The sequence below is a fragment of the Aethina tumida genome, chromosome 8 (assembly GCF_024364675.1).
Source record: "Aethina tumida isolate Nest 87 chromosome 8, icAetTumi1.1, whole genome shotgun sequence".
Classification (NCBI taxonomy): Eukaryota; Metazoa; Arthropoda; class Insecta; order Coleoptera; family Nitidulidae; genus Aethina; species Aethina tumida.
The window spans coordinates 6,418,417-6,436,592 of record NC_065442.1 but is presented as its reverse complement, the minus strand read 5'-3'; positions in this window follow the sequence as shown (position 1 = coordinate 6,436,592).

Sequence of the window (18,176 nt, the reverse complement as noted above, 5' to 3'; positions counted from 1 at the left end):
TTAAAAATTTATATAATATGCAGATTAGTAACAAATATAATCTCAGAATAATCAAATTCAGGTATAAAAAATGAACAAGTGTAATGAAATTGTATAAATAGGTATTATTCAAACAAATTCGTTGTAGTCTTGGGGTACAATTTGAATATGACTGTTACGCCATGGACAGAAAATAAAGGTTAAACTATAGTCTTTACTTTTATTATATACAATAAATAAAGAATTATAATAATAATAATAAAATATTTTATCAATAATGAAAAAATGAAAATGATTTGTAATAAACAAAATATCCATGTTATAAGAGACTGGTTACACTTTAAACCAACAGTTATTTTCAGCCACAAAAATAAACGTTTATTTAGAATCTATAAACAATATGGAATTGATTTAAGCAGTACACAATACATTCTGATAAATTGACAAGGCACAAGAGTTGATAATAGGTTATTAGAAAAATAGTTAATTGTGGTGTTTTGGTGTCATGGAACCGAAGAAAAATAATAAGAATAACTAATTATTCTGACATTAATGCATATTATCACATTATGAAAATTAAATATAAACAATATAATAGAATAAAATCATTTTTTTACTCTTACTTATTACTAATTAAACATAATAAAACTACAAATGAAGGATGTACATTAATATTTCACCATCCATAAAGTCAATAATATAATTCTCATACTTTCTATTAGTGAAAATAATTAATGAATGATTAAACATTATATTAATATACGTTAATAAATCTAAAGCAGTATTTTTAAAGGTATTGGCAATAGTGGCCTAGTAAAATATTTCATAATTTATTTGTTAATAATAAATAAACAATACTATCTTCTATAAAATCCCTGAGTACGTCACAGATCTGAACCTGAACATAAGAAATAATTAATTCGAATGATAAAGACAATTATTATTATTACTACTTTACTATTTTATTTTGATCAAAATTTTCTGTTTTTATTGACTCATCAACTTTGCACACCTTGTTTGAATGGCTATTATTAATGTAAAATACAACTAATATTTAGTAGTCGTTAAAAAATAATATAACTACATTTTTTTCATTTCATTTATTTATTTATGATTCCAAAGGACATGAAAATATTTTGACCTTGTATTTAACACTGTTACCCTGTCTGAAACTCCCAGGTGCACTCTGTATATTGTTCATGTCATCTTCGGTGGTCCACTTTTTTGAACAAGTTCCTCTAAATCGGGTCATCCTGTTGTTAACATAAACAAACAAGATCAACTGTATAAATAAAATTAAGAAACAAGTTAAAATAAATAGTCCACACATTTGTATAAATAAAACTTTAAACTAACACCATAAATAAAATTAAAAGTAGTTTCAGAATAGGATTAACAATCCACGTCATCACATGTAAAATAAATCAAAATAGGTTAAAATAGTCTGTGCAATATACCGGTCATTCACGTGTTATTGGAGCTGTTGTTTCCGGTGGGCACCGCACCCTCAGTCCAGCTCAAGGTATCCTCTGATTCCCCTCGAGGTGACTCCACGGTCCGCAGGGTTGTAGCCAAATATGTGTTGGAGCACCGGGTTCGTCCCCATTTGTGCTTTTTCTACTACCTTTTTGGTTCGATCCTTCACCAGGTCTTCGAGGGTGGTTATGCCTAGTTCTCTACGGATTTGATTATTGGGGACGAACCATGGCGCTCCCAGGATTCTTCTCAATATTTTATTCTCCAAGGATTGGAGCAATCCTCCTCTTGTGAGCGACGCCGTTGCCCATGTCTGGCAGGCGTAGGTTGCTACTGGTCTCACTAGCACTAGAAGTGGACAATCCAGTTCCCTGTTTAAATAGGGGTTTCAGGGCTCCCATCCTCTGTAGCATCTTCTTTCTTCCTCCAGGTGGGACCCCCAGGTCTACAGGCTCCTGTAGAACAGTGTCCAGTTTGTCCTCATCGTAGCTTTTCTTAACTTCACTGTAGATCCCCCAATTATTTCTAGGCAAATCGGATTGTTGTCTTCAATGGTTGTCATCCTGATGTCAAGATTCAAGTTGTTAGTTACCGCAATGTCTATTACATCCGACCTACGACCTGCCTGGCAGATGGTTGGTTGGCTAAGTCTGATGACGACTCAATGTTCGCTGTTTGCTAGTGAATACAGTTGTCCATACGTGTTCTCGGACTTGCTGTTCCACATTCTGTTTTTGGCATTGAAGGTATTATTCAAACGAATTTGTTGTAGTCTTGATCAAAATGAATTCGTATCCGCATTCCTCAAACACCTTGAGCGAAAGAATCCGTAAAAATGCTAAGAACATCTACACTTATTTAGTAATCGCCGAGGAACGATATGAACGGGGAACTGATATAGTTATTGGTGATAAACAACTGAAGAAGGAACTGGTGCAAACGTACAACGTGAATTGGAGACACGTGCAATGTTCGTTTTCATCAATAAATGATGAAGTTGACAGTAGGAACGAAAACCAAAACGATATTCCTAATACCAGAAGGTTGTATTACAAGTTTTATGTTAATAACGGCAAACATGAAGAGCGTATAGCATGTTTGAATGTATTATTAATACAGATGGGAGAATATTTTAGCAATTTGGGGTACAATTTGAATATGACTGTTACGCCATGGACAGATAGTAAAAGTCAACCCTAAGTATAGTCTTTACTCTTTAAATCATACTCATTACTCATAGTTTATGTACCAATTTATATACAATAAATAAAGAATTAAAATAATAATAAAATGTTTTATTGATATACAGCTCTTCTTGGTCAATTCTTATCAGTAATAAAATAACAAATTATTGAATTTGTCGTTATCAGGATTATGATCCAAAACACACAGGCCTGTATGGATAGTGAATATTCTGTATTACTAAGGTAAGTAGTATATTCACAAATATCACTGTACAAAATTACCCAATCGTAATTTTTCTTCAACTTCAAGAGCAAAAACTGAAAAAGAATATTTAAACTAATTTAGATTAGTAAAAAAGTTATTCAAAAACATTCATTCTTCCCACATATTTTAAAAAATATGTTAACGAATTATTTTTTTCATTGTTCACGCCTACAATGAGTAGGTGTACTTTTAAAATTTCAATTATTCATTTAATTGGTGCAAATATTTTTTTCAATAATAAAAAAATGAAAATGATTTGTAATAAACAAAATAACCATATTATAAGAGACTGGTTGGTTACACTTTAAACATTTTCTCAAATGATTATTCCAGATTTAATCTATCAAATCGTTTCTAATATGCCATTTCCAACAAGAAACGAAACCAAGTAGAATTATTACTTATTTTCAGGCAATGATATTTGTTTAAAATTTTATATAAATGACTTCAAACGTAGCAAATAAATTTTATCAACCGGTTCACACAATACATTTTATACATTATAAATTGTTACTTATGGAGGTTATTCGTAGAATAGAACTAAGAGAGTAATGTTGGCACGGTTTTGATTTCTTTGATTTTGATACTCATATATAAAGGAAACAAATTGAAAACTACAAAATATTTATATCATATTTGATAACATCGGGTGATTTTACTCATATCTTTTGTTCCCTATATTACTGTAACCGTCAACTGTAAACTGTAATCTGTAAACTGTAACTGTAACTGTAAAATGTAATCTGTAAACTATAAACTGTAACTGTAAACAGCAAACTGTAAAATGTAAACTGTAAACTGTAACTGTAAAATGTAAACTGTAACAAATTTTATAGGTTCGAACTAATCTCAATTTGGGAATACTAATATAACATTAATTACTTGTCCTTCCTGGGCCAAACATGATTGGTGGAAGCGACCAATGCAGTTGGTACAGTTTTCATTATTAAGCACATCTGATTTTGTCGTATTTTACTGAACCTAGATAACCATCTGTTTAGTTGGAAATTTACAGATTTTATGGGCTTCATATCTTTTTATCTTATCATTAAATGGTCGTGGATTTTTATTGACTTTTTCAACTTTCCTTTCTGCACCAGAAAATGTACTATCTATATATTCTTCAAGAGACCTAAATCTTTCCAACATTGAATGAACATTTTATTAGCATATTACATTAATATTAGGGTCAAACGTGTCTCATTAAATATGTCTAGTTTTTAATGCAAATTGACAACATACATAGAAGGTGAAAGGAATATTATTAATAACAAAGAAAGATAAATTACTTATCAAAGAATTTTAAACTGATTTATTTGTGGCCTTCGTTATGTGGGGGGACTTGATTTTCTGCAATAAATAACGTAAAAACAATGGCTTTAAACAATTAAAGGGGCACGAGTGATTTTATTTAAAAGAAATTTTTGATTGTTAATTATCTTCATGTTACAATTTCAAAGTAAATTAATAAAGAAACGTGGTTCGACAGCCTTTATTTAATTGTTATCTGAAATATATATGACACTTTAAAAAATATAATAACTTTTTAATATCCTGTTACAGCAAGTTAGATATATCTGGAGTCTGAGAGGACAGACCAAAATATGAGCAGGCCTAAAACTCAAGATTTGATTAAGTACAGCTGGAAGAAAGACCAACAAGAGAGCAATTGTTAACTCTACCGGTGTATAAGAACGTAAACTCACAACTAATTCTTTCGGGAAAAGATAAACGTTCGGCGCAAATGCGAAATACTGTTAATAAAAAGCAAGAGATGTTAATTAAGCAGACACCAACGAAGGGATTGCGCAAGAAGAATTAGATATAATGAATGAGGAATTTATTTCACCGGATGAAAACAACAACCAAGCGTTAGTTGAGGATGTGAATTTTCCTCCTATTGCTGTGAGTAGTACAAAGAGGAGGAGAAGCACCGAATTCGTTAACGAGCATGAGTTAGTCAACATTCGGTTGAAGGCGGCAAAATTAGAACACCAGATAAATTTCCTTAGGATGTGGGTAAAAAACGAAAAACAGGGTCACGACTTGATATTGAAAATCATGCTCAATGAATTCAATATACAATCTTCAATAAATATACAATAAAATTTTGAAAGATATGAGTTTGGATTATTCAAAATTATTATATATGAAGATACAAGAAAAGGAATTTTGGGGACAAGGTCACGTAGACCAGGACACTTAAATGACATGCAAATAAAGAACAGATGAACGAATTTTTTGACTTTATTTTATACCTATAACGAATTCAGGTTGGTCCAACCGTTTTTTGGCACTGAACCCAGTCTGCATCAGATTTTTCTCCGCATATGATATTTTCAACACCTTTTTAGTGTCTTTACTTTGTTGTTTTTCCATTTGGCCTTTTTATAGCCTTATTATAACGGGTATGTGTCGTAATTTAAGTACTAAAACTGGAATTTCAATAATATCGAAGCTCATGAAGAATTCTTTAGGGATGAGGTAGTTTTATTTTATGATAAATTTCAAAACTGTGCAGTCTTTATGGGAAAGACGAGAGGAATGGGATATATGCTTTAGGCAAAACATTTTAAACACAGGACATAACACAAATAATTTTGTAGTAGCGTCGATAAGAATTTTTAAAGACCTTCACACACTTACGCATTAAGCCCATAACATATATATAGATTATGTTATTTATTAATGACAAAAAAATAGAATTAGAAAATTAACAATTTTTATCAGAATAAAATTAGAGTAAGTAAGTAAATCAAACGTAAATGATCTAATATTTAATATTTCGTGCTGTATCCCTTATAGGCAATAACATCCTCATATCTTTTTGGTATAGATGAGATTAGATTGAAATTATTTGCTCCTCTATATTTTTACAATTTAATGTTTTTTGGCATCTAATAATCTATTTCGAAAAGCATTTTCTCTGCATGTACCAGAAGTGTTGGGTTCTGGATCATCAGTATTATATACGTCATTGCCAGCTATTCATTCTTTGGCCACATACTGCAAAAACCATTTATATCTTTTTTTTTGAATTAAGATTTAAAGTTTTAAAAACTCTAAAAGCATTTAAAAGAGCCCCGTTTAGTTAGAACCACAGAACATCCAAAATGAGAAACAACACTGGACGATAAATTGAATTGTAGTGTTTAAATTATTCAATAGATGTCACCTTTATAATTTTCTGTATTTGACATTTGACAAAATTAGCGGGAATAGTTTCAAATTCAAATTAATTGGTATATTATTGGGTGAATTGTGGGAAATAAAATAAGCTATGGAATTAGAACATTTTTATTATAAATTATTTATTGTACATTATAAAAATACATCAGTCTTCTGTATATTACATATTATATATAAAAAAAATAAATACAAATACAACACAGTAAATTTCTTCAAAACAATAACAAACAACATAAAAATAAATAATTCGAATTAGAATTCAAATTAGACAATAAACTTTCAAAAACATTAAAATTAAGATCTCTGGAAGTGGAAGGAATAGATTGACTAGAATTCAAATTAGACAATGAATTTTCAAAAACATTAAAATTAAGATCTCTGGAAGTTGTAGGAATATGAGAATGAAAAAGTAATGGTGGCAAAGGAACTGTTTTAGGTTTAAGGCGACGAATTTTTCTTGTTATAGTGAAATCTGATGGAGAGAAATGATCTTCACAGACATAACATGTTTTGATAGAAGGATTAATATTACAAATTGACAAATTGAACGCCATACTAAATTTAATTTAGAATAGGAAGGTGGCTAAAAAACGATTTATTTTTAAAATTAGGATTATGAACATCACTATAATATGTATTGAAACATAATATAATACATATTGAAACACATTTTGACACAGTAACCAGACAGAAATTGAGGCTGAGAACTCATGGCTGAATTTTATAAAATTATAATATAAAACAGAAAAATATCACAGAAAAAATTCTATATTTTAATAAAACTACCTAATTCCCATTGATCGAACATTCCCGACCTAGTTGGAACCTAGAATACCCACTTTTAATAATATATCTAATAAGATAAAAGTGCCGAGTCTATTCTGGTTAAATCAATGGCAGACTATTTAACACTTGTGGCCTTTAGTATTGCTGGATTTAATTGGTCCGAGCTTGGGGTCAGGTACTAGGACCTTTTTGCCCCAACTCTTCTGTGGGAATTGTCTTAGGTTGGGTTTGAGGTTTGTTAAGTCCTGAAGGTTTTTGGTTTCGGACCGCCAGCGGTCAGTTATGTTATAGCGGGGGCGCAGTCTCCACCGTCTATGATAAGTCGGTGGCCAACTACGGTCCGCATAGTGCCTTGTGTTTTATTAGTAGCAACATTCAGCTTGCATTACAATATTAAAACAGTGTAAAACATACAGATAGAATGACTTAAGCCTAACTTAATTCCTACTTTGGATAACAATGTTTGTGCAGTCTATCTCGAGCCACCCATTCATGGCATAGGCCTTAAAGCCATGTGTATAAATAAATCTTAATCCTAGTTACATGTTACAAATAAAATGAATGTTCTTGACAAAACTAAGACTATAGACCGTTTCCGGTGTGTAAATAAAGCTTGACAGTCATACAACAAAGTCACAGAGCATAATAAAACAATATTCAAGGTTCAAATAAAACCTGACAAGTAAACAACACAACTACAGAGTACAGTCAAGACAAGACTCAATGTATAAATAAAATCCGTCAGGAAAAGTAAAGTTATAGAGTATAAATAAAACCAGAACAAATATAAAAGTAAATTTAAGATCTAGTTCCGATCATCAACGTATTCGGAATAAAGCCAAAATTAAAATAAAAAATAATCAGCACTAAATTAGTCAATGTGTAAAATTAAATATAAGTACATACTGTTGGGATTAAACATTATTTAATCCAAGTCAACATAGGAGTAATGTCAATAATAAAATAAAATAAAATAAATGTTAGATTGGTATCACACAGTAGTGTCTATTTAAAATGATTGTTTATGTTATCACAGTTCATTCACACATCAATCATTCGAATTAGAGTCACACAGATAAAATTGGGAGTGTCTCTCACCTCAGTCCGGTTTCAGAAACCCTCTTATACCTCTTTCTGTTGCCGGCCTCGTGGTGGGATCATAATTAATGATGCCTGTTAATGCCCTGTTCGTGTGCCGGAGGATTTTATCAACAGTATCTCTCGTTCTTTTCTCCACTAATTGGTCTATCGGCACCATCCCCAGTTCTCCTCTGACTTGCTCGTTCCGAACAAACCAAGGTGCTCGCTCCCAAGATACCGCGGAGGATCTTATTTTCTAGTGTACTGACCTCACTTCTCCTGGTTCTGGCTGCCGTCGACCACGCCGGACACGCATACATTGCAACTGGCCTCACCACCTGCGAGTACAATGTCGCCTTATTTTTAAGGGACATTCCGCTACCTCGGATCCACATTGGCTTCAGTATTTTCATTCGTACCGCCATTTTCTTCTTGATGTCGTCAATATGAGGCCGCCAGGTCAGCCCGGCATCCAGGGTGACCTCCAGGTACTTCGCCACGCCAGTCCACCGCACCTCGACACCTCCATACTCCAGTGGTCCCGGACTTTGCCTTTTTCTAGTGAAAAGCACCGCCTGCGTTTTGGCCGGGTTAACCGCCATCCTCCACGTGTCTGACCACTCCTTCATCGTCTCGAGCTGCGCCTGTAAAATACATTTTATGAGGCTTAAGCTTGTGTCTTGGGCAAACAACGCCGTGTCATCTGCGAAGAGGGCCCTCTGCACTCCCTCTGATCTTGGGATGTCTGATAGGTAGATATTAAATAGAGTTGGGCCCAACACAGAGCCCTGCGGGACGCCCAATCGTCCGCTCACCAGATGTACATCCCTTCACCCTTCACCTCGAATGTTCGGCCTCTGAGGGAGGAGGCCACCATCCCGACCATGGAAGGGCTGAACCCCGCCCTTCTCATCTTCCAGAGTAGCCCGTCGTGCCAGACCCTATCGAATGCACTGGCCAGGTCCAGAAACACAGCTCCCGTGCTCCTGCCCACAGCCCTTCCTTCCAGTATATGCTCCATCACCCTGACTAGCTGCAGCTCAGTTGACACCTGATCTATCACCAGGCAGATCGGGTTGTGGTCGGATGAAGTGTCAGTTATCGCTGTGATCTCATTGTTGAGGTTAAGGTTGTTGGTTATTGCGACATCTATAACATCCGGCCTACGACCCGCCTGGCAAATCATCGGCTGACGCGGACCCAGTACATCCCAGTGTTCGATGTTGGCCAGACTACTTAGCTGCCTGCCGTTTTCGCTGTTGCTGAACCACACCCTGTTCTTTGCATTGAGGTCACCCATCAACACAGTGTTCGGGTGACTCCTGATTGTTTCCCTAAGTTCGTCAGCTGGGAATCTTCCTCCTGGTGGAATGTATGCAGATATTACCAACATTTCACCCAGGACCGTTCTTACCACCATCCCCACTGACTCGAGAAATTCCGAGTCAGGGAGAATCGCTGCCGTGTGGGAGATGGAATCCCTGACCGCGATGAGGACGCCTCCGCTATTACCTGCTGTCCTGGATTTGATGTATGTCGTGTAGCTTGTAAAGGTGACCTCTTCTTCTTGGCGGAGTTTCGTCTCACTTACCATCAGTATGTCAAGGCATTCCATCTCGGCAATTGTTTCAAGTTCGTGCATTCGGCCATTGAGGCCGTTTGCATTTCAGGCTATTATTTTTAGAGATTTGCTAGACATGCTGGCTGTTAAGTAGGAGCGTTGGTGTACTGGGTTTATTGGCTTTCTCCAGCAGTGCCTCTAATGCACGCTGGATCGATATCATAGCCTCCGCCATTCCCTTGAGTAAGTCGACCTGGTCTTCACTTCCCAGGTTAGTTTTTAGCTAGTCGCTGTAGGTTACAGCAGCGAGAGTTTGGGGGGTCCTCGCTGCCGTATTTACTCTGCCTGACACAGTCTTGTCCTCCCTTTTACTATTGCCATCAACCTTTTGCCCGTTAGGGTTCCTTGGGCAGACGAGGGGGTTTGCCGGGTGCTTCCCACCGCAGTTGACACACTTAGGTGGCTCCTCCCTTGATCTTTTACATTCCGCTGTCAGGTGCCCTTCTGTGCACTTCAGACAACGCGGGGAGCCCGAGCAGTTGGTCTGTGCATGACCGAAACTCTGGCACCTATAGCATTGCCCGACACCTCCCGTTCTTCTTAACGGCTCCAGTTTTAATATTTATCATGCACAGGTCGACAAGATCATAGATCTGTCTCTGGCTTTGGGGCTTTGATCAGGATCAGCGGCATCTCTGTCCCGGCCGATCCCCTCTTCATTCTCGTAACCACTGTTGGGGAGTATCCTTTTTCCCTCAATTCTGATTTGACATCCTCAAGGTTTATTTCCAAGGGCAAGCGTCTGATTACTACCTGAAGCTGTCTGTCCTCAGGGAGCATGAAGGAGTGGAATTGCTCCCCTTGGCCTCTCAGGAAGCCCGTGATGCCCCTGTAGTCGCCCTCCGTTGATGGAAATAGCTTAATACCCTCCGGAAAGTTGGTGGCCCGGTCGTATTTCGACGCTTCGTTCGTCGACAATGGGAGGCATCTTGGCAGCTTTGTTGTTGTCTTCATTTTGAGTTTTCTTTGGCATTTCTGTCTCGTCTTTCTGTGTATTCCGGACTGAATTCCCGGCGGCTGACGACTGGTGCGTTCCCTTCCCCGCTTGATGGATATTGTGTGGTCTCGAGTCGCTTTCCGTTATTTCCATCTCTTCAATTGTTTTATAATCTTCCCCTGTTTTTTCCTCAGTCATCGTGCCCTTCCTCTTCTTACTAGGCCTCTTTTTCTTTTTCTCCTTCTCTGGCCTCCTCCATCGCCCTCTTCAGCCTAATAATGTTTTCCTGGAGACCTTTGACCACTTTACTTTGTTCCGGCAGACTATTTAACCTACAAAATAACATTAATTTATTTAACAGAAAAGAAAAAGTATCTCGGGATTTTAGTGGGTTACGACAATTTACTCCGTAATAAATACTACACTGATTTTATAAATCATTTACTAGTATTAATTAATATGAACAAAAACTAAAATATACTTTTCTTACTACCTCGGTCGAAAGTACGTATTTTGCTCCCCGGTTCCACGACAGAAAATAGTATTTTTCTTACTACCTCGGTGGAAAGTACGTATTTTGCTCCCTGGTTCCGCGACAGAAAATAGTATTTTTCTGTCGTGGAACCGGGGAGCAAACACGGGAAAAAAGTTTGAGATTCCTGCCCTGCGCCACCATATTGCCCGAGGCGTAGCCGAGGTAGTAAGAAAAATAGTATACACTACACTGGGAAGTTGGCGCGCGAATTGCTAAGTTGTTAAATTTGTTGGGCCATAGAAAACCTAAGAAGTACCAACTCAATGTTATAAACGAGAAACATAACTGGGCACGATTTCGGGATGTAGCCATGTTGCCATTTTGAATGCGGTGTTGCCTTTTCTTACATATTTTGTTTATCTGTCCCTTTTTTAGGGCGGGAAACCTTTCATTTAAAATTTTCAATTTCAAATGTGTATAGGTTAGGTTTTTTCAAAGGTATATAAAAACAAAACAATTAAATATTTCACATCAACTTTATTATATATCAATGGTAAAAACAAAAAACATTAAAATATACATACTATATAACCAGAATTAAATCAGAACAAATATTTTCTAATCTTAATTTAAGCTTTTAATTTTGAAATTTTAGAAATAGTATTTCGATGCATCTTATACAACAAAGAATTCTTCTCAGCATTATTATTACTAATTGTAGTTTTAACACAGACGGAAGATACAGATTTACCATATGAATTATTTGAAAGAATAGGGCAAAAACTAGAACTAGGAATTTTGGATACTTGAACATTATTAATCCTAATAAAAGTAGAAAGAACTGTAGAAAAATATGTAGTGGAACAGGAAAAAAACTTATTCTTAAAATTGAAATTTTTAACATTAATAAGATATTTGTTAGAAAACTAGAGATTGCTGAGAAAAATCTATTATAAAATTTATTCTATTATATTATTATCATATATATACCTGAAAGTATTTTTTGCATTGGGGATCCTTAAAGATACATCTCTTCAAGAAGTCATCTAACCTAAAACCGTAATGTAATTATTACATCTGCTGTATAAGAACTTTGGTAATGTTGTGTTTGCGGTTGATAAGTATGGGTATATCCCCAACGTACGTCACCGACAACCGGCGTGAGCTTCATACGCTGTGTTGCCATTCACATTTCATTTCATTATTTTCTTATTAGTCTTTGCGCTTTTGTGTCTTGTGCCTCGTTTTGTGTATTTGTATTTTTACATAGTTTTATTTGTTAATGGTATTTTTGATATGTTTATTCTATTAAAATGTACTTATTATTATTTGTTTATTTTCAGCATTGTTATTTCGTTCTTAAATTTTAAACAAGTTATTTTTTGAGGTAATTGGAGTCTCAAATGAGGTACCAAATTTTATATAAAATTCCTAACTAGTTTTTCTTTAATAATAATAAATAATAATAATAATTAATAATTAGTATACTTTTCTTTCAAATTGGAGATTATATGTAATGTTTAGCTTTACTTTTATGGTTCGTATAAAACTTTTGTTAATTGTTTAGACTCGCAGCTCCTAATTTTGGCTTTAAAAAATAGAAAGAAAGACATTCTTCCTATTATTTTTTTCAAAATATTGTACTCGCGCCGAAGAGTATGTTTTCAACAAGTAAAAAATTAAGATTTTCTTATAGAAAATTCAATTTTAAGTTGAAAAATATTGACTAATGAGATTTTTCATTGAAATTTTTATGAACAATTTTTTTTATATTGTGTTCCTATTTTTCTCAATAAGTTCAACAAAAATAAAATATATTCAAAAAAAAAAATAAATAAATAAATAAAAACCTAATATAACCTAACCTGACCTATATTTTTTTCAGAAAGTTCATCAAAAAAAATTGTCAATATTAAATTTAATAAAAATTACAAAATTTTCAAAAATTCAACAGAAATTGACAAATTACATTATTGACAATTTTTTTATATTCTATTTTTAATGAACTGAAAAATAGGTCAGGTTAGGTTACATTAGGTTTCCATTTCTTTTTTTTTTTGAAAATATCCACCAGCAAAATTTCGTTCATCTTGAAAATAATATGGTTCATACTCAAAATGTTGAGAACATGTGGATGGGATGCAAAAGGAAACTTCGTCACCAATTTGGAACTACAGAAGATTTATTTCTCTCATATATGCATGAATTTATTTGGAGAAATAAATTCCGAAACGGGGGCCATTTCAATGCCATACTTAAGTGCATTAGACAACAATATCCTCTCATACAATAAATTTTAATTCCGTATTTATTGTTTCGTTTCATTTCTTTCGAATTATTTGCCACAACAAAGCATGATATAATGTCAAATAAAAATAAATTACAATTTCTCCAAATACGACTTATAACACAAATTGGCAACACCGCCCGCAATTTAGAAGTAAAGCGGGCAGATAGCGACGTACGTTCTGCATAGGTTCATACTTATCAACCGCAAACACAACATTACCAGAACTTTATGAAATTTTGCAAAAATAATAACTGACCAGCAAAAATGAAATGAATTAAGAAAAATTTTACATTAAATTCAATGATTGAACAATTTAAATAAACAACATTTTAACAAGCTATGCAAAATAATATACAATAACAAATACAAACATTTAAATTATATATAGTGGTATATAAAAAGATTCTTACCAGAAATATACTTTCTCAAAGTACTAACATTCCTCGACCACGCTCTCTTCTCTAACCTAAAAATTACTGAATTTTCGCCATTCTAAAATCTAGTAAATTACTAAAATCACTAAATATTTCCTATACATCTCGGAAATTTTTGGGGAATTTCCATTACCAATTTTTAAAATTAAACATTAAAAATCCCTACAATCCCAAACAAAAAGGTCGTGCCTTTTCGACGATTCCGAACGTCTATCATCGGCTGTTGCCCCACTGTCCCTATTCGCTTGGCCCCACCTGGAAAGGGCTCCAGTACCAACCTCTTACTAAAAATAAGAAACAACACTGGACTATAAATTGATTTGTTGTGTTTAAATTATTTTTTTTTTTTTTTTAAGGGGAAAGTCAGAGACATATTTGACAAAATTGACGGGAATAGTTTCAAATTCAAATTAGTTGGTATATTATAGCACGAAGTATAGATATATATATATATATATATACTGCGTGGTTTCCCGCCTTAAATAAAGTGACAGATGAACAAAAAGGATATCTGTAATCTGTACGAAAAGGCAACACCGTATTCAAAATGGCAACATGGCTACATCCCGAAATCGTGCCCAGGTATGTTTCTCGTTTATAACATTGGGTTGGTACTTCTTAGGTTTTCTATGAACACCCACATAGTAATAGTTAATATAAGAAATAACTTACCTAAAACAAAAATTTTAAACCATTTTATTGATTAGCTCCATTCCATCTTCTCGGCACCTTCGGATAGAAATCCGCACTATATTTAAATACTGCGTTGCTATTGGTCAAAAAAATTAGGTGAACCAATAATATGAACAAAAAAAAACTATATATGTATATGTACTATGTATATGTAATAAAAAATCAAACTGTATTCATAATTTCACGTGGAGAAAAACCAACAACAAACAATGAACACGGAATACAGACGTATCCAATGGAAAACCAAGGACACAAAAATATGAAATAATATCAAAATTGTGACAGGTACAAGTAAAAATTAATTAATTAATTGATGACATGAATTAACAAATATATATAACACATACGAAAGAATAATACAACAATATAAAAACAAAAATTAAATAAAAAACTGAACTAAAATATCTGGCTCACTTCAAACGTGTACTGAATCGCACCCCTCGCCTTAAAACATGTACTACCCGAACAGAAAAATTCCATCTGTTTTATTGATGTTATCACATTTCACTTAAATTTCGACACAAAAATACATGCAAGTCACATGCACTGATTTGTATCACTCATCATTCTAAGGGTGCGAAAGTAATTGAGATTATTTTTATTTAATGAATAATAGATTGTAAATCGATATTCGTTTTTGTATATAGTATTTATTATATTTGTTTATATGGTAAAATGTGATTGGTTTAGAACTCATTAGCACAAATAAAAAGAAACTGTATACATTATTATATTTTTAATATATATTATTGTATCATTTCATCATTTTATATAATTTTAATTAATAAAAATATATTAAGAGCGGCGTCTGTTTGTATTAAATTACGCAAATCAATCTATTTCAAATTTTGGGTGTGGATTAACAAATGTTTGATCTTTGACATGACATAGTTTAAAAGTCCTAATATTATTTAATAACAAAATTATTAATGGTCAAACTTAGGTCATTTTCTATCATTTTTGTACAGCAAATAACTCAAAAAATAAATAATATTTTGGTAAATGAAATATGTCATGTCAAAGATTAGATATTTAACAAGACTGTACAGTGACAATTTTCTGAGAAAAATATTGCGTTTTTTAGATTTGCTCCAAATTAGCAAAATAATAAAATTTCATACGTAAATCGAATAATCATAGAAATCTGTAAGTATAAGTGATTGTGGAGGAAGAAGGGGAGTATGTCATGTGTTCCATTATTCATAGATGGCCTATTGACTGGACGTATTCAGGAAAATTTGTACATTTTTATACCAGTTATTACAGTAATAAAATTAAGACACTCTTTGATTCATAATACTACTAATTTCAGAATTACAAATTGGCCATACGTAAGAAAGCCATTGACATGTGAATCTGTATCACTCAAGAAATTCAAAAATAATATACATTATTTAAAAAATATTGGTAATTTTTAACCTGGAAATCTAAACAGGAAATACTGCTTATCTGATAAATTAAAATCAAAACACTTTTTATATACAATATTTTTTTATGTACAATTACAGTAAACTAATGCGTAAACTTTGTAATTTGAATGGAATATATAAGAATTTAACGTGGTGAAACATATTATTTGAAAAATTAATATTTTATTAAATTGACATTTTTTTGTTCTCTTTTCTTGCGCTTTTCTGATGTAGGATGTATCAAAATATTTTAAATTTTGCCCTCTTCTATTTAATAGTATCTCTTGTCCTAGACAATTAAAATAGAATCTTTCTAATTTCGAAAGCATTTTGTTATTCCAAAAATTCGTCTTTATGAATTACTTCAACCAGAAGTTTATTTTTTGGACCTGAATATACAATAAAATAGCACAGATTAGTTCTAATAGTATTTAGTTGATTTTATATCTGAAAGTAATATTCTATAATTTCTATATTATAATCGTCTCATAACATTACTTGATTTCCACAATTTCGACTTCAGAAATAATTCTTGAATAAAAATTTAATTATAAAAATGTCACAAGACTCTTTTAATTTTAACATCTCCAAAATTAGAAGCAGTAAGCCGGTGCATTTATTAATAATAATTTGGGATGTTAAATAGCCAATTGCTTTTTCATTTATTTAAATTGTTCTTTCTTAGTAATCTTGAATTGATCTAATATCTCATTTAAAATATATTGTGAACATTGGGTAGATTCCACAATTATCCACAATATGTGATCCTATTTTCTTCAGTTTCCTGTTTCTTAGTTCAAGTAAATGTAAACTTTTGATTTTTTTCTTAGACCAAGAAGCAAATCTACCCGTTTTTTGCTTTTATTTTATTATTGTATACATTATTATATTATAATATATAATGTTACATGCTTCTTTGTTTTTAAATCTCATATTAAAATTATGTATCACTTGATTTTCCAATTTTATAAAGTCTAAGTTAATTTAACTAATACAAAATAGCTCAAAGACAAGTTATGTAACAACACAAAAAAAATAATAAAAATAATTCAAGAATATTAATATTTTAGGATGAATAATACGAACAAAAAAACTGTATATGTATTTAATAAAAAAAATAAAAAAACAAACTATCATATTTATTTTAAATACACTAAAGACGATTTGAAATGAACATAATACATACTTCAAATAAATCAATCTTTATTCATAATTTCACGGGGAGATAAACCAACAACAAACAATGAACATGGAATATAAATCCACCCAGACGCTTCCAGTGGAGAATCAAGGACACAAAAATATGAAATATTATCAAAATTGTGACAGATATAAGTAAAAATTAATTAATTAATTGATGACAGGAATTAACAAATATACATAACATATACGAAACAATAATACAGCAATATAAAAACAAAAATTGAATATAAAACTTACCTTTAAGAGTTTATAACAAATTACACTTTGTCTGACGACTAAAATAAGACTAATTTGTTTCTCTGCTTGAAACTGATGTTTCTTCAACCACCAAAACTGAACTAAAATTTCTATGTCAAGTACTACCCAAACAGAAAAATTCTATTTGTATATATGATAAAGTATGATTGGTTTACAACTAACTATACGACAACATTTGACAAAACTTATTAGCACTAATAAAAAGTTAATAACTGATACGTTATTATATTATTAAAATATATTATTGTATTATATATTAATTTTACCCAATTGGTAATGTTGTGTTTGCCGTTGATAAGTATGAATCTATCCAGAACGTACGTCCCTATCTGACCGCTTTACTTCTAATTTGGGGGCGGTGTTGTCAATTTGTGTTATAAGTCGTATTTGGAGAAATTATAATTTATTTTTATACAACTTATTATATCACGGGTTTGTTGTGGGAAAAAACACGAAAGAAATGAAATGAAACATTAAATACGGAATTTAATTTTATTATAAGAGAGGGTATTGTTGTGTGATGCACTTAAGTATAGCATTGAAGTGATCCTCGTTTCGGAATTTATTTCTCCAAATAAATTCATCTACATATGAGAGAAATAAATCTTCTGCAGTTCCAAATTGGCGACGGAGTTTCCTTTTGCGTCGCTACGCTAAGATGTTTACAGGCTTTCAACTAAATATTAAAATTTACGCCGACACTCACGAACCCAATAATTAGGTCCCTTTGTCGCACGCCGAAAAAGCGACAGCGGTTGGTTCGTGCCGAAGCAAGTCCGTTCCCATATGCGCAGAAATCGTAATATTGACGACAGGGCAATCTTCGTCAAAAACCCCCACTAAATTGCGAATGCTCAGTTTAGGTTGTTCCGTGATTGTTGGTGGGTCGTTCGATGA